This window comes from Bidens hawaiensis, unplaced genomic scaffold (genome assembly GCF_021521415.1).
Source record: "Bidens hawaiensis isolate Kalapana, Puna unplaced genomic scaffold, B.hawaiensis_p1.1 tig00004682_1, whole genome shotgun sequence".
Classification (NCBI taxonomy): Eukaryota; Viridiplantae; Streptophyta; class Magnoliopsida; order Asterales; family Asteraceae; genus Bidens; species Bidens hawaiensis.
In genome coordinates, this window is record NW_027491286.1 from 709,643 (window position 1) to 727,966 (window position 18,324).

The 18,324-nt window shown below is 43.0% G+C and overlaps 1 pseudogene across 1 annotated transcript; it reads left to right on the forward strand.

Annotated features, from left to right (window-relative positions):
• The first annotated feature begins 2,992 nt into the window (after positions 1-2,992).
• LOC143627463 (receptor-like serine/threonine-protein kinase ALE2) lies at positions 2,993-17,753 on the forward strand (annotated as a pseudogene). Its single transcript, XR_013152599.1, has 8 exons — positions 2,993-3,065; positions 3,671-3,898; positions 3,969-4,007; positions 13,220-13,312; positions 13,838-14,208; positions 14,934-15,611; positions 16,075-16,312; positions 16,991-17,753. The product of XR_013152599.1 is annotated as a receptor-like serine/threonine-protein kinase ALE2 (transcript).
• Positions 17,754-18,324: the final 571 nt, after the last annotated feature.

The window sequence follows — 18,324 nt, forward strand, 5'->3', positions numbered from 1 at the left end:
ACGAACACGAATATGCTGATATTTTTAAAACGAGCAAACATGAATACAAAAATTTGTCTTATAAAAAAGGGGCGGTTAATGTAGGTTACGATGGTGGTTGATGCATGAGAGGGGAGGTTGACGATGGCGGGTGGTAATCATAAGTAAACCGGTGATGGGGAAGATAGACGGGCGACAGTGAATATGTAAATGAGAGAAATTATATTAAGATTTGATGTTAAAAAGGTTTCACAAATAAATGAGATCTTATAACCCGTTTAAGGGTCATCCATGTTTGGTGAGACCAATGACCTACAAAAATTATTGTTTGATGATTAAGGGGTTTCACAAATAATTGAGATGTTATAACTCGTTTAAGAATTATCCAGGTTTGGTGAGGCCCATGACCCGCGAAAATTACTGTTTGATGATGAAAGGTTTTATAAATAAATGAAATGTTATAACCCGTTTAAGGATTATCCGGGTTTGGTAAGACCCATACCCGCGAATTCGGGTAAAGCGCATAAGAAGACACCATTTAGGAATAAAGCAATCTGGTAACCCGAAAGAGGTGAGAAGCAACCACATTGTGACACATAAACAATTATATATATATATATAGAGAGAGAGACAGATAAATCATATAAACTTATTCTATGATCCTCTTAAATTAAAGTCATAACTTATAGTTTAATTATTATTAAAAAAAATTGTATGTACTCTCCTTTTTTTTTCTTTTCTTTTTTTTTTAACTTTATAGAGTTGTTATAAATTTCAATACCTTATCTGTTATCTATGTGGAACTTGTTTAGGAAGACAAGTATATCACTTTTATAAAGTATTCATCAAATAATCAATTATGGAATATTTTAGTATTGTAAAAAATGTTTATGACAGTAAAATACATTTTATCCTCGTGTTTTTCTTAAATAATCTATACATACAAAAATCAAGTTTTAGTTATCTATATTAGAAATAAATTAAGATTTTATTAACAAGTGAAAGAATCAATACTCACATACATGTAACAATCATTCTCACTTTGGTGGGTGGTAAGATGGTTAGAATACAGAATACGATATCAAGTGTTCAATCCTAGTAGAGTACAACCTTTAGCCGTTCAGGAAAAAAAAAAACAAAAAACATTCCTCTAATTTTCTTGAACTCTTATTTATCTTCCCTTTGGGTATAAGAAAGGAGCATGTGTCATTACACCTTTTCAATTCAGAAGAAGCAAACAAATGAGCACATAAATAAATGAAAATAGAGAAAATCATACACATTGGATTCCCTTTAGTGACTGAAAATATTCGACGTGACTAGTTGAATAAACATGTATTGTATGTTTATTATAAACCAGTTTCACATTCAATATCGAGGGGGGGTGGGGTGTTGGTTTCCCCAAATGCTCGATGAGATAGTACTTATACAATAATGAGTCATAAAAATGAAAAGGGTCAAGAAATTAATAATTGTCAGTATCATAAAAAAATTAACATATATATTTTTTACTTTTTTTTGTCAATTCTGATAAATCAAATTCCAAATATAATTTAGTAATCATGTACATGCAAATTAAGTGATAAATTTTTTAGTCGCTAGCACAGTCATAAAAGGGAGGCCAAAACGTTTCATGCTATTTCATGTGGCCTTGTGCAATTTTTTGGCATGATCGCTATTTTCTTTATTTTTCAGGTGCTGGACATGCTTGATTTGCATAAGTTTTTCAAGTTCTCTGAAAGGAAGCTCAAAACGTTTCATGTTGTTTGCTTAATCCCGGTTTGGTGCCTTTGAAAGGCTAGGAATGTGTTGATAGTTAATGGTGTTCCAGTTTGATTGCCAAAGTTGGTTGAAGAAATTAAAGTGCTTGGCCTATTATGGATCGTCGTTCAAGATCAACCAGATTAAGATGGGAGGAACGGTGCCGATTTGATGTTTGAATTGGTATTGGGTGTTTGTTGATCGGGTGGGCTGGCCTAATAGCTATCTGGATGCTATTTATGAATTGTAACCGATTGTATGTTATTAGGTGTTTAATTGTATGGGTGGTATGGCTCTGCTAGCTTCTTGCTTGCCAGTTTCATCATTTATTTATTAATAAAATGTTTTATTGATTGTTAAAAAGAGCTTATAAATTCATTGTTACTTTGAATTGTTTTTCTTTAACAAGTGCATATGGTTTTAATAAATTCAATTACTTCAATTTTTTTAAAAACGTTTTATATTAAATAAGAAGTTATATGTTATTTATCATGATGTTACATCCTTAATAATAACTATTAATAAAGGCCCCTCAATCATTTTCGTCTTTAAAGTTCTAACTCCCAATAAAAATGTTCCAGATTTACCATTGATTGTATAGTTATAAACTGACTAAAATAAAGTTAAAAATTAGTTACGTATCCATCAATATCATAATAAAGAGAAAGGCAATAAAGAAAGAAGAAAAAAGCTAAAGAAACCAGCTTTTTCAAAGCTGTGTAATGGGCAATGTGAATCTTCAAAATAAAATAAAATAAAATAAAATAAAATGGGATTCTTATCAAACAAAAGTCAAATTAAATCTAATAAAAAATATAATAAAAGACTAATCCAATAAGAAAAACCAACATCTTTTTCTAGATTTCAACTAACTCCCACACAAGGAATCATTAACATCCTCTTAACCATTTAAAATGACCCAAAAAAATCAATATCTAATAACCCATACACCCACTTTCTCTCTCATCAATTCATCACTCATACGACCACTTCTTTACCACTAATTCCATTTTGCTTTTTAGGCAGGATGGTATTTAAATGCTCATGATTTTTTATAGATGTCAAAAAACATAACCATGCTATTAATAGTAAGCTCAAGTTAGCCAGTCTGCAATTTTTGACATCTGGTAGACAACTCTGCCATTCCACCCCTGCTTCTTCTAAGTATGGGTGGTACAGTACAAGTGGTTGATGCAATTCTTGGGTGTTTGGTGATCAAATATTAAAGCCCTTTGTCATATCTTGCTTGCTAATGGGGTTTCTAGTGATTCTCACATTCTTGATTTTGTGTGTCGGTGGTGGTTCTTTGGCTCTTGGATCTGCTGGTAAGTTGGTTTTTGTGTTTCTTGAACAAAGTTTGATTCTTTTCATGTTCTAGATTTTCTTGAAACTGTGATTTGGTATCAACCAATATTCTTGATTCTTGATTTCTGGACAATATGCAAATTTGATTACTTGATTCCCTGAATATTGCTTGGTGTTTTGTATTTTCATTTCATTAATGAATCAATTGATTTGTATACACTTGGTGAACTGAACACAATGTATCCTGGTTTTAATATCTAATTTTAGTGTGCATCTATAAATATATGCAAGTTTGACTTTTTGACTGGGAAATGACGTATTTGCATCAAAATTTGAAAAGAATGGTTTTATTTTTGGGGAAAATGATAACCATTTATGCAAAATTATTATGAAGATGTTAGTTTTTGAGATTTTAAAATTGAAAGTAGACATTTTTTCCTGGATAGGTTTGTTCTGTGAATGTGAAGTCAATGTTATTTTTCTCATGCAAAACTGACATAATTGTGTAATGAAGGTCCAAATCTATGTAAATTTAACATATTACATTCTTTTTTGTTATATACATATAACTCTATATAAAATTTGAACTCTCAAAATAACTCATTTTGTTATGTACTATCTACAGATGATCGTGTTTCGCAGGCATCAACTCCCACTAGTGATCGAGCTTTAGCTCCTGATCACTATGTCAAACACTCTCCCTCGAAGCGTCATGCAACGAAATGGATCAAACGAGGGTTTAGGCCTTTTTCTAGCATCTCGTATCACAGATACCATCACGGAAGGTCAAAGCCTGACCATTTTGCCCCTACGCCCTCGTATCCATTTCAACCACCAACTTACTTCCCACAAGGTCAGTTTTGGTACTAAAAAGCAGCCATTTGACATAAAGATTTCTAAAGTTTTAATCTCTTTATCAGCAGGTCCTGCACCAACACCCTTTGATCCAACAAGCAGATTTGGTAATCAAAATTATTAAAGCTTTAATCTTTTTACCATTTCAGCGACATTAGTATTATTATTGAAGAGGTAGGTCCCAGCAGAGCCCAGTTAGACCCGCAAGACTCACCTTGAAGAGGGACGTCTGCGCAGAAACCAACTGGATCCGCAGGACCAACCATGCTCAGAGACGTGACGTCCTTACGCGCAGTACGCAAGCTGTTCCCGCAGGAAATGCCTCCCAATGGTGAAGGACTCCGCCTGTTCCCGCAGCTTCGGATACAAGCCATCAGGGAAGGCCACCCGCGCAGCTAGGCTACACGCACAAGGCACTTAGCTCTCAATCACTCAGTGTCACCTGAAGGAATGAGCAAAGCCGGGGACAATCCCGCACAAAGGCGGGAGGGGGAATACTCCCGCCCATAAGCCAGTCCGTACGATACGGGAAGATCTTCTGTATTGTACCTGACGAGGTATGGGCAAAAGATCTGACTAAAGATACGACAGCTTATTGACAACAGTATGGCGAGCAGCATGCTCCTGTACTGTATGTCACTATTAGCCGCTGCCTACTCACCAACTCCTGTCATACCACGTGCATAGCCGGCAGTTGGTAGAAAAGGAATAGTACACAGCAGGCCTGGTCACTATCAGCCGCTGCCTACCCACCAACTACCAGCAGGGCACGTGCGTAGGCCACTGTTGGTTGAACAGGAATTCTATTGCAGCCGGCCACACCTCCTTGGAAACCTACCTTCGGCTATAAATACCACAAATGGTATGACCATCTCATCTTAACATATCTTATCATATTATACCTGATATCTGCTCTAGCAATCTCTTAATATACATTTATATTTAAAGAGCAATCTAGTCTGATTCTCACGCCGGAGGGTGGTCACAAGGAGGAACCCCCCCTTCTCAGTGACAAGCTCACGGTGTCTGTTTTGCAGGTTATCAGAAGAACCATCTTCTCTGGGCCTAACCCCTCGTGGGAAACATCTATCTAACCCCCAGGTTACTCGTAATCTGCCCGGGGTCCGGTTAGTGTTTCTTCATTGGCGCCATCCGTGCATAAAGCTAGAACATTTTTCTCCAGTTTTTTCAAACTTCTGGAAAGATGATTAAAGAAACTCCGGTAACCACAACCCCAGCTACTGGGGGGAATACCGGCTACACAGTTTTTACAAACACTACCCCGGTTACCCAAGCCGGGGCAAGTGAAGTAAATTTTACGAACACTACCCCAGCTGGGGCAAGTGCAGTAAATAATCGCTCACTGGGATTCACCGATACCCAGTTAGAGAAACGAACAAGACTCCCCCGCCAAACACTCGATGAGGTTAAGGCATGGGCGGAGGCACGTCAGAAGGAATTCCAAGCTGAGTTGGACGAACGCTTGCGTTCCGTCCAACAGGCTGACGAATTCGAATACTTGGACGATGACTCGGAGGAATCCGACTCCGACGCGAACCCTCGCCATAGGGCAAAAGGGAAGCGTAAGGAAACGGACTCCCAACCGAGAAGGCATTTTGGAGAAGCCTTCAAACCAAAAAACACAGGTGGAAGTCCACGTGACTTCTCCAAAACATTCAGACCAAACGTTGCAAATGCGGGAACGTCCAAATTTGCAAGGGACATTGCGGAAGCAATTGCCCCAAAAAGTGCCAAACAAATGTCCAGCATAGGCACATATGATGGTATATCTGACCCAGATGATCATTTGAACAGATTCATAGCGGGTGTAACCGTCAGTAGTTGGACGGAACCTACGTGGTGTTACATGTTCCAAATGACGCTTGTGGGGGCTGCTAGAGCGTGGTTCGATCGTCTACCGGTCAACCACATCTACGACTGGGCAGACTTCCAACAGAAGTTTAGCCAACACTTCAGCCAGCAAAGAAAGTATACCGAGGAGCAATGGACAATCCTCAAATGCATTCGAGAGGAAGATGAATCTTTGCTAGACTTCATCACTCGCTTCAACTCGAAGAAGCTAAGTCTGGGTAACATTAGCGAAGATCTTGTTCGCGCTGCTTTTATTCAGGGCGCGAACGACCCAGAGCTCATCCGCACCTTAACAGGTAAAGATGGCATGCCATCCACATGGGATGCCATCATGACAGCAGCTAAACGCTTTGCGGAAACGGAGAAGCAACTGGGTAGAGATCTCCCACAGAGCACAAACCTCTACACCCAGAAAACAAGAGAAGTTAACGTCCTTACCGCCCGATTAAACAAAAAGCGGAAGCTAGGCATTTGGCAGTCAAGGGTAAACTTTGACACCTCATCCGGCTTGCAACATCGGTTAGGCGGAAGGGATAATATACAGTCAAACCAGAACAGATGGACGCCGCTCACCAAAAGCGTCACCGAGATATTCGCCACTGAGGAGCTCCCATGGCCAAAGCCTCCAATAATCCGACATCGTCACAATGCCGATCGGAGCAAATACTGTGACTTTCACAGGACAAAAGGCCACAACACTGAATAATGCATAGACGTAAAAGACATGGTCGAAGCATTTGTCAGAGATGGGACGCTCGCACACCTCGTGGCGCAATGAACGCTGAGCAGGCTGATGCGTGTAGAACCCCAGCTGGGGAAAACACGAATAAAAATTCCAGCTTCAATGTAGAGACTACATGCTGCGTAAAGAACGAGATCCCGAACCAGGTGCGTATCGGCTCGATGACACTCCCATCCCAACAACATGGAAGGGAGCTCAATTACACAGTTTGCATGTAAATCAATTCCAAATTTGTAAAGAAAAGGCCAAGAGCCACTTATAATGGAAATGATTCTCCTTAGAACATCGACGCTGATGATTTTACATTTATACTTAAACTGATGCCGGTTTTCACTGCATAAATACGTGGAAAGCCGTTGCGTGGGGAAGGCGGCAAAACCCGCATAAACCCAAAAAACGACAAACCTTCACGCAGGTCAGTTGAAGGGGAAAAGTTCAGTCATCCTACTAAATGAAAGTGCCGGTCTATCCGCATAAATCATGAAAGGAAACTGAACACTAACCTATTAACAACCGCGCGTCGAACGGTTAATTTGTTCAACACGGATATGCCGGTTTTCACCGCATAAATACGTGGAAAGCCGTTGCGTGGGGAAGGCGGCAAAACCCGCATAAACCCAAAAAACGGCAAATCTTCACGCAGGTCAGTTGAAGGGGAAAAGTTCAGTCCCACTAAATGAAAGTGCCGGTCTATCCGCATGAATCATAAGAGGAAACTGAACACTAACCTATTAACAACCGCGCGTCGAACGGTTACTCAAAATAGAAATTTCATAAAAGGATGAGGAAAACCTACACGCAGGTCAGATATAGGTAAAGTTTAGCCATCCTACTAAGTGCAAGTGACGGTCCTACCCGCACAATCACGAAAGAGGAAGCAAAACTTCAACCTATTATCTACCACGTTCAAAGGTTAACTTATCCTAAACACTTAGAAATTTCAAAAAAGGATGAGGAAAACCTACACGCAGGTAAGATATAGGTAAAGTTTAGCCATCCTACTAAGTGCAAGTGACGGTCCTACCCGCACAATCACGAAAGAGGAAGCAAAACTTCAACCTATTATCTACCACGTTCAAAGGTTAACTTATTATAAACACTTGGAAAATTGCTAATTTAAACTAAAGTATGCAAGTCATATAACGTTTACAAAGCAAGGAATCCAATGAAAGTAGCGGTCTTACCCGCAAAAAGATTTATATTTCACAATGATTCATTACAAGAATGGCCGGGTAACTACCCGCCTACAAGAAAATAAGTCTATACAAGATAAATATATCCTAGCAGTGGGAATGGATCTTCAGGATCAAGCTTCAGGGCCACTTCCACTTGGACCAGCACCATCAGTAGATCGTGGCAGTTCAAGGAAAGCTTTAAGGATAGCTAACCCATCATCAGCAGCAGCAACTTGATTCACCTTCTCCACCACCGGATGCGGGAAGGCGGCGTACTGATTCACTGCTTGGTCGTAAACAGCTTCAGTATCAACATTGTACAAAGGGAAGTTGGAAGGCGGGATGCCTTTCTCAACGAACCCTAGACCAAGCAGGAAGCCGGCCTTTTCCCCATCCTCGTGAGAAGCGTTGAGGGCTGCGCTCATAGCATCATCATAAGAGGTCTCTGAGAAGACCCGATGCACAACCTATAAGAAAATATGCAAGTATCAAAACCTTTTCTATTTACAAAGAAAAGCGTAAAGAAATAAAAAGCATACCTGAGACAACGCTTCTCGAAGAAGCCATTCTTTGGCAACCAGAGCTTCTTGGAGGGCAGCTTGAGCTTCGTTACGGGCGCGTTCGGCTTCACTCTTGTTGAGGTTGGCAAGCAACACTTCTTTAGCCGCAGCCTCTTCGACGCCATTTAGCTTCCGCTCAGTATGGTCAAGCACCCCCCTCTGGTCCAAGATCTCCTAGAGCTTTTTGGCGTCTTCCATCGCCAAGGCATCATGAGCCTGCTGGAGAGCCTCTAATTTGGCTTTAAGCTCTTCATTCTCCACGCGTAGAGGCTCAGCAACAGCTTCAGTCTTGGTGGCCCTCTCGGTTGCGTTCCTTGCAGTTTCCTTAGCCAGCCGAAGCTGTTCATTAACAGCTTGGGCAGCCTTGGAACGGGCCTCGAGTCGAGCCTGAACTTCAACCTCGAGGGCCTTGAAGGCCTTCTCCTTTTCCGCAGCCACTGCGGAAAGCCTTTGGTTCTCCTCCCGGACAGCCCGCGCCTGAGCCACTTCTTTAGGCGAGCTGCTTTTAACTTGTCGTTTTCACGACAAAGCAGCTCGACGCGCGGCTGCATCCGGGCCAGGAGAACCCGAAGCTCATTGGTTAGCCTACCCTCCTGGTAGCTAGCCATGGCTTCCCCCAACGTACCACTGGGAGCAGCGTGACGAGCCCATTCCACGCACTCCACAGAGGTGCGAAGGGTTGTTCCTCGGCGAATGTTCCATCGTGGAACATACACTTCATTGGAATCCGACACTGCAAAAAACATGAAGCAGTTAGGAAAAGATGAAGAAAAAATATATATAAAATGGGCCAAAAGAACCCTACGCACCTGTAGGGTCAATTACAGGCCGATAGCCGCCAAACCCATCACCTGAACCCAAGGGAAATCCATCCAAGAGGTCAGGCAGATGGGAAGGAGGCAGAGGTTGGCGAAAAGCCCCGTGCATACCTGACGGATCGGCCGTCGTTGCCGATGACGGAGGCATGGTAGAAGCCGCCGCGGAATCCGCAGCAAAAGTAACCGCCGGCTCGGTGAAAGATGCGGTAAAAATAGCACTCACAGCCGGCGGTGACGTCATCACAGCTGGAACAGTCGGCTCAAAGGAGTGAGCAACTGAACCAGCGGAAGCAGGCGCAGGCGCCTGGGTCGTCGCCTCAGGTAGGCTGATCGGGCCTACCGTCATTGGCGGGAAGGTACTCCTCTGCGCTCCACCCTGGAATGCGTCAACATCCACGCCTGCACAAAGAAGATAAGTGTTAAATGATATTAAGCTATGAAGATAAAAGCTAAAGGAAGTTGTACTTACGGGTTTTCTTGAGCCTAAAGGTACGGAGAGGCGGGGACGAACCCGATGGAGCCGGCCTCTTTGCGCCGCTCACCGTCGTCTTCTTGGGCTCTCCGGAGGTGACAGTCGCAGCCTCCGAAGCGGTGGTCTTATCACCACCGGGATTCCCCGCCACCTCTTCGCTCTCGGTCTCCGAATCAGACCGAGGCGCCGGATCGGCAGTGGAGGCCACCTTCTCCTTCCCCTTCCCGCCGGCAGCCTTCTTTTTCCGCACCAACGGAGGACCATCTGCGGATTCCTCATCAGAACATACGATTAAAGGAATTCCAGCAGAGGTTTCAACATTGAGGGGTCGAGGGTCGAATAGCGCCTTACCTGGCCGCCTGGCGCTAAGGATCTCGTGGCCTAGCGGATAGACCTCCACGAACCGATCCGCCGTTTGTTCTAGGATGGGCAACTCGTTCTCGTCTAGAGCGCGAGTACCCATCCGAGCGGGACCGTCAGCCTCCCGCGGGTTCAGGAGCGACTGCAAGTCGTTCCCCTCTGAAATAAACAGGAAAGAAGTTAGAAGAAATTCAGAATCAACAAAAAGAAACAAAGCATGCCGTAAGGAACAGAGTTCGAACCGTATTCGAGGACGATCGGAATCTTTCGCGCATCCGCCTCCTTCCACACCCGGCTCATCCCCAGCATCACCATCCCGGACTCCGCAAACCGGTAAACCGGAGATTGGACTCGGGATATTTTCGAAAACCATTCCGCCTCCTCGTACTTGGAGGCGTGAAGGCTAGGAAGTGCTTGCCCGTTCTTGAATTTCATGGCAAGGGGGATGGCGCGAGCGGATATGTAGAAGAACTCCCGCTTCCACGAGCGAAGACTGCGCTCGGTTGCGCAGATCTTCAAACCCTTAATCCGGGTTATCAACGTATACCACCCCTGGATGCACCTCCAAGTATAGAAGGTCATCAGGCGGTCAACATAGGGCTCAATGCCCAAGATCCGGCACACCCACTCGAAGTGCCGAATCTTGGCAATCGCCATCGGGTGCACCTCGGTCAGGTGCACACCGTGCCTCTCCAGGACACGGTAAACAAACTTTGTTAATGGGAACCTAAGATTCCCATAAACAAAGAATGCAGCATATACCCCGATCTTGCCTCAGGGGGCATCGTACACCGTTTGATGGGGTTCAAGAAACTCAGGCTCGAGAGACTCGAGCATGAACTTCCTGACGACGTACTGGTACAGATCGACAGGCAGAGCACACTGGCACTCGCCAGCAGTACTCTTGTCATCGGCTGTAGATTCGAGATCACGAGACGACATCTTGCAAAAGAAAGAAGAAAACGATTTCAAGAGAATGCTTGACTGAAAGATGAGTATTCGCCGGAAATCGTTCTAAAGATGAAGAGAAAAGTGAAAGGTGTGAATTACAAAGAACCCTCTCCCCCTGTATATACTAATCGCAATTAATGCGATGAATTTAATGCGGAGGAGAGAGAAATCAAAGGTGCAATGAAACTATGACACGTGGCGAAAAGCAAGCTGGCAACAGCTGTTGAAAGGACGCGTACCATTAATTTCGCGGCCACGCGCCCGAAAATTCGCGCCCACGCGCCTGAAAAAGCGTCTGGAATGACCATGTACTGTCACGTCACCATAACTTCCTGCACGTTCTGACACAGTCAGAAGAAATCGTCGCACGACGTTTCAGAGGTTTGGACTGTTCTTATCCTTTCACCAACCTTTCGAATTTCAAAAATTCAAAAAGATTCAAAAGTAAGCGGGAAAATACCCCTTACCTTGGCAACCAAGTAACCGTAAGACGGATGCGGGTACAGTGTTAAGGCAAAACCCTTCACATACCTAGCACCCGCAGGGAATTGAAGCCAAGAATTACTTGGCAACCAAGTAACCGTAAGACGGATGCGGGTACAGTGTTAAGGCAAAACCCTTCACATACCTAGCACCCGTAGGGAATTGAAGCCAAGAATTACCTTGGCAACCAAGTAACCGTAAGACGGATGCGGGTACAGTGTTAAGGCAAAACCCTTCACATACCTAGCACCCGCAGGGAATTGAAGCCAAGTATACCTCGGCAACCAAGTAACTATAAGACGGGTGCGGGTACAGTGTTAAGGCAAAACCCTTCACATACCTAGCACCCGCAGGGAATTGACGCCAGGAATACCTTGGAAGTAAAGTAACCGTAAGACGAGCGCGGGTACAGTGTTAAGGCAAAACCCTTCACATACCTAGCGCTCCGCTGGGAATTGAAACCAAGAAGGATCTTCTGGGCAATGCTTGCGGAAACGGAAATAACATCCCCGCATAGCGGGAACGTCGAGAACTACATTGTTTGAAGCTTCAGGATGGAATTGGTGGTTTTAACATAATTGATCACTATGTTCAAAACTACCAAAACCCCATGGAGAATCCACACAAGTGGGACTCAACGCTCCTGACTTGCGAGGAGGTTACAGACCTACCCGCATCATACCCAAAGATCAAGCAGGAAACTCGGGAATTTCTGCAAGTGACAAGGACTTCCGCGGGAAGAATCCCCATGGAAAACCTTAAAAAACCCTTTTTCAAAACCCTTTGCTTAAGTCCAAAAGTTCACCTCACTTTATTAAACACTCATGAGAAGAACATTGGACTGGGGGACTTGAAGAGGTAGGTCCCAGCAGAGCCCAGTTGGACCCGCAAGACTCACCTTGAAGAGGGACGTCTGCGCAGAAACCAACTGGATCCGCAGGACCAACCATGCTCAGAGACGTGACGTCCTTACGCGCAGTACGCAAGCTGTTCCCGCAGGAAATGCCTCCCAATGGTGAAGGACTCCGCCTGTTCCCGCAGCTTCGGATACAAGCCATCAGGGAAGGCCACCCGCGCAGCTAGGCTACACGCACAAGGCACTTAGCTCTCAATCACTCAGTGTCACCTGAAGGAATGAGCAAAGCCGGGGACAATCCCGCACAAAGGCGGGAGGGGGAATACTCCCGCCCATAAGCCAGTCCGTACGATACGGGAAGATCTTCTGTACTGTACCTGACGAGGTATGGGCAAAAGATCTGACTAAAGATACGACAGCTTATTGACAACAATATGGCGAGCAGCATGCTCCTGTACTGTATGTCACTATTAGCTGCTGCCTACTCACCAACTCCTGTCATACCATGTGCATAGCCGGCAGTTGGTAGAAAAGGAATAGTACACAGCAGGCCTGGTCACTATCAGCCGCTGCCTACCCACCAACTACCAGCAGGGCACGTGCGTAGGCCACTGTTGGTTGAACAGGAATACTATTGCAGCCGGCCACACCTCCTTGGAAACCTACCTTCGGCTATAAATACCACAAATGGTATGACCATCTCATCTTAACATATCTTATCATATTATACCTGATATCTGCTCTAGCAATCTCTTAATATACATTTATATTTAAAGAGCAATCTAGTCTGATTCTCACGCCGGAGGGTGGTCACAAGGAGGAACCCCCCCCCCTTCTCAGTGACAAGCTCATGGTGTCTGTTTTGCAGGTTATCAGAAGAACCATCTTCTCTGGGCCTAACCCCTCGTGGGAAACATCTATCTAACCCCCAGGTTACTCGTAATCTGCCCAGGGTCCGGTTAGTGTTTCTTCAATTATATACTTATATCATACTAATACAATGATTAATAATGATTTTATAATGTTTAAGGACCTGCAATATCCCCATCAAGCTCATCATTAAACAAGGACTCTCCTCCACCCACTTCAGCTTTTGCATTACCACCACCGCCTCCTAATGAAGGTAAAACTTTTAGCATCAGTGGCGATTTGAACTTATTTACTTGTATATGGGTCCGGGCTTTGTTTATGTTTTTAAGCCTAATAGCATAAAATAGCAATGCGCTACTTTTGTTTAGATAGGGTCATAAAAGTATGTTTTGTTCCATTGTGGCCATTAAAGCATACTTCTAATGATCAGTTGATCACAATGAACATAACTATAATTTTAATGACTCAACATTGGGAAAAGTAAGTGCAAATTGTACAATAACCAAAATAGAACAAAAATGCAAGTACTTTGCCATTTCATGAAACTTTGTCTGTATTATCTATGACGAGGCGATCTAACTTATAATCATTTGGTGGGATTAAAATTTGTTTAAAGGGTCAATCCAACCCAACCTATTTGGGGCCCATCCTATTTATATCATTTCGAGGGTCAAAATATGTTAACGAGTCAACCCAACCCGTTAAACGAGCATTAAGCCAATCCGGGCTTTAGTAACGTTTATGGTCTAACACTCTTAACTCCAACTTTTACTTGTAGATTGTGCAACAGTGACATGCACACAGCCACTAACATACACACCAGCAGGATCACCTTGTGCTTGCGTATGGCCAATCGAAGTCAAACTACGCCTCATGATTTCTCCATACACGTTCTTCCCATTGGTCTCCGAACTCGCTAGAGAAATCGCCACCAGTCTCTCACTCAATGCATCTCAAGCTCGAATCATGGGCGCCAATGCAGCCGGTGACCAGCTCGACGAAACCATTGTTCTCGTCAATCTAGTACCCTTAAAACAAAATTTCGATTTCTTCACTGCGTATTCGATCTACCAAAAGTTCTGGAAGAAACAAGTGCTCATCAACGCCTCTCGTTTGAAGCATATGAAGTCGTACACGTTCAATATCCAGGTTTTACCAACTTCATATGTCATTATGCTGACTTTAATCAAGTTAAAGACTGGCTTTTTACTATTCTACACTTATTTAGTTAGTTGTTTAGTTGACTGTTTTGTTAATAGATTCTGTTTAGTTAGTTAATCAGGTATATATTAGGGTTTGTATCTTTTTTTACAATCAATGAAATCATTGAATCTTTTTCCAAATCACACATTATCTGCGAATTAGTAGAACTTGAAAACCTAATTGTGTATATTAATTTTTAAACTTTAGCTGTTTCGACTTCTATTTATGAATTTCACACTACACAACCGAGTTCAAGTCGAGGTTTGGTTTGTTTAAGGTACTCCACACTAGTTCGACTCGAACTTGGGCTCATTTAAGGTTTCTTGAAACATATACAAATAATTTCCCAAATCACACATTAAAGTAGAACTTGAAAAACCTAACTGTCTATATTAATTTTAAATTTTGTACACAACCATATCGAGTCGAGCTTCAGCTCGTTTAAGGTACTGCAAATGAGCTTGACTCGAACTTAGGCACATTTAACATTTCTCGAAATATATACAAATAATTAAAAATGTTAACACGAGCCAAGCCAGAACCGAGCTCAAGCTTGTAAAAACGACTCGCAAGCCAAGCTCGAGTTCGCGCTCTCGTAAGTCGAGCTCCGGCTCGGCTGCAAATTTGCAGAACTTGAAAAAACCTAATTGTGTGATTTGATCTAAACTCAGGGCTCCCACCGTCTCCGCCTTCGATTCCGTCAAATTCCGACGTAACAATCGACCAACCGGAATCTGCAAACGGAACTAAAGGATTACCGTCAAAGCCTTTCGGAGCAAACATACCTACAAACAGAAGAGATAACAATAATAATAATCCGAACAGAAGCATTATCGCAGTGGTTATTATATCCTCTGTAACATCCGCCGTTGTTCTAATCGGAGCAGTTTGGCTTCTGTTATTAAAATGCGGATGTTGTTCACAATCGGAAAATAACCGCCAACGGAAACCGTTAGGTAACGGAGACTCGTTGATAATCGGAAGCCGAATAGGTTCAGAAACGATGTCGTTTAGCTCGAGTTTAGCGGCGTACACTGGACCCGCGAAGATCTATAGCTTGAGCGAGATTGAACGAGCCACGCGTAACTTTGATACGCGTGTGATACTCGGAGAAGGTGGATTCGGTATCGTTTACAGTGGCGTACTTGAGGATAACCGGAAAGTTGCGGTGAAAGTGCTTAAGAGAGATGATCGGCAGGGGAGCCGTGAGTTCCTGGCGGAAGTCGAGATGCTGAGTCGCCTGCATCACCGGAATTTGGTGAAGCTGTTCGGAATTTGTACAGAAGATCATTTCCGGTGTCTGGTTTATGAGCTTGTTCCGAATGGAAGTGTTGAATCACATTTACATGGTAAGTTAGGTTTATGAATCGATCTAACGAAATAGGAGGTTGAATCAACTAAATGAGCTGAGCTGTCTGCGAGCTACTCGAGCTCGGATCGATAAAAAAACTTGAAATGGGCTGAGCTTTTTCGAGCTCAGGCTCGCAAATAAAGCTCATTTAGTTATTGAGCCGAGCCCACAAGCTCAAGCCGAGCTTAGGCTCGTTTAAGGTTCTTCTCAAAATATATATAAACTTGTTAAAAAATGTATATAAGTTAGTTAATAAATAATAAATGAGTTGAGCCTGAGCTTGAAAAGGCAACTCAAGAGCCGAGCTCGAGCTTTAGAAAATAGCTCGAAGCGAGCAGAACTCGATCTCTTGTGAGTCGAAACGAGCCGAGCTTGAGCCTAGTGAGCTTGGGCTCGGATTGGCTCATTACACCCCCTAGTCTTGATTTTAATATTTTAGGATGTATGGAACTTTGTTGCAGGTGCTGATAAGATGGTGCCTCTGGACTGGTATGCAAGGATGAAGATAGCTCTAGGAGCCGCCAGGGGATTAGCTTATTTGCATGAAGATTCAAGTCCACGGGTCATTCATCGTGACTTCAAGTCGAGTAATATTTTACTTGAAAATGATTTCACACCTAAAGTTTCTGATTTTGGGTTGGCTAGAACGGCAATGGATGATCATAAACACATTTCAACTCATGTTATGGGAACTTTCGGGTATGCTTTTCAGCCTGTTTGGTTAGTATATGTAGTTTCACCAAAAACACACACTAAAGAAAAAACATAATGTTTGATAACGGGTGTAAGACTAAACGAGTCAAGCTGTTCGTGAGCTTCTCGAGATCGGCTAGCTAAAAGCTAGAGATGAGCTGAGCTTAAACGAACTCGAGCTCAAGCCTGAAAATAAGTTTGGTTCTTAAATGAGCCAGAGCCCAAGCCGGCTCGCGAGCCAATACAAGTTTATTATTTATATATTATTTATTAAAATATTAAGTATATATTTATATAATAGTTATGAGTATGTATAAAATTGTGATAACAATAACTAGAAATGTAAAAAGGCAGGATTTTGACTAAAAAGTGTAAAAAGAAATTGGACACAAGGTGTCAAAAGGTTTTTTTAATTTATTTTATTATTATGCTGTTAGATTCTAATTTTTTATATACGAAATAGTAGTATATGAATAATAAAAAGTAATAAAAGAATCGAGTCCGAGCTGTCAAGCCAAGCCAGAGCCTGAAAACTACTCACGAGGCGAGCTCGAGCTTTGGAAATAGAGCTTGAGCTCTCGCAAGTTAAACAACCCGAGCTCGGGCTCGGCTCGGCTCGGCTCGGCTCAGCTCTTTTACATCGCTAGACTAACCTGAGCATTCATTTCATGCTATTTTATACAGTTACCTAGCACCAGAGTACGCGATGACAGGCCATCTTCTGGTGAAAAGTGATGTTTACAGCTACGGTGTGGTTCTTCTCGAGCTTCTCACAGGAAGAAAGCCCGTGGACCTATTGCAGCCACCGGGCCAAGAAAATCTCGTCACGTGGGCCCGACAGCTGCTTACAAACAAGGAGGCACTAGAGTCGATCATCGACCCAAACATCACAAACTCAAGCATCCCATTTGACAGCATACTCAAAGTTGCAGCCATAGCATCAATGTGTGTGCAACCAGAAGTATCGCACCGCCCGTTCATGGGTGAAGTGGTTCAAGCCCTGAAACTTGTGTGCAATGAGTTTGATGAAATAAGAGAAATGACACCTTCTAGAAGTTGCAGCCGTCGTGAAGATCTTGACTTTGAAGTGATGGATCATGAAACGAGTGGGTATGACTCAAAAATGGGATTATCGGCTACGGATTTCAGGAGCCCGATTGAAAATGTTGGGGTTTTGGAGTCTGAATCATTCAGACGGGTGTCCAATTCGGCTCCTCTGAAAATGGGGAGAAAGAAGCGGTTCTGGCAACGGTTAAGAGGCTTGTCTAGAGGAAGCGCGAGTGAACATGAGCATGAACATGATCATGGGTTTTCTTCTAATTTATGAAGATGTGAAGTTTAGAATTTGTTTCAAGAGTGAAAATAGTGGTGATGGTTGTTGTACAGATTTGATTTCTTTATATAAGGACATAATATAATATAGGCAGATGTGTTTGATTATTTGAAAGTCGATTTCGATTTTCCGATCATATATTTATGTTGAGCTCTTGAGTTTGTTGAGAGAGAATGAATTTGTTATATATTTTGTGTTCTTTGCATGTTCTTGTGTTAGAAAGAAAGTCAAAAGACAGCAAGACAAGGACAGAAAATCCAACTTAAAATTGAACAACAGCAAACATACCAATATCTTTTTATGTGGGTCTGGCAAACTGAGCGAAGCGTGTATGTTTGGTTATGGATTAAAATGGGTTCGGGTCAATACAGGTTCCGAGCACAATAAGTACGGATCAAAAGGGTCGTTTTAAAAAAATATATCAATTTGGTTCGATTGGTTGAAAACGGGCTTTGGCCAAACAGAGTTAGAAAAAATGTACTGTATTAGATTGTTAGATGTAATATATTAGGTTCACATGCATTATTTTTTTAGCGGCTAGAGGCGATGATTGCAGCAGTTGTGGGGACAACTACGAGGAGACTGTCGAGGGTGGTAGCAGTTGTGCTCTGGCTGGTGGAGGTGGCGATGATGATGATAGAGATAGAGACGATGCCACAATGGTGGTTTTATACAGGATTCTGAG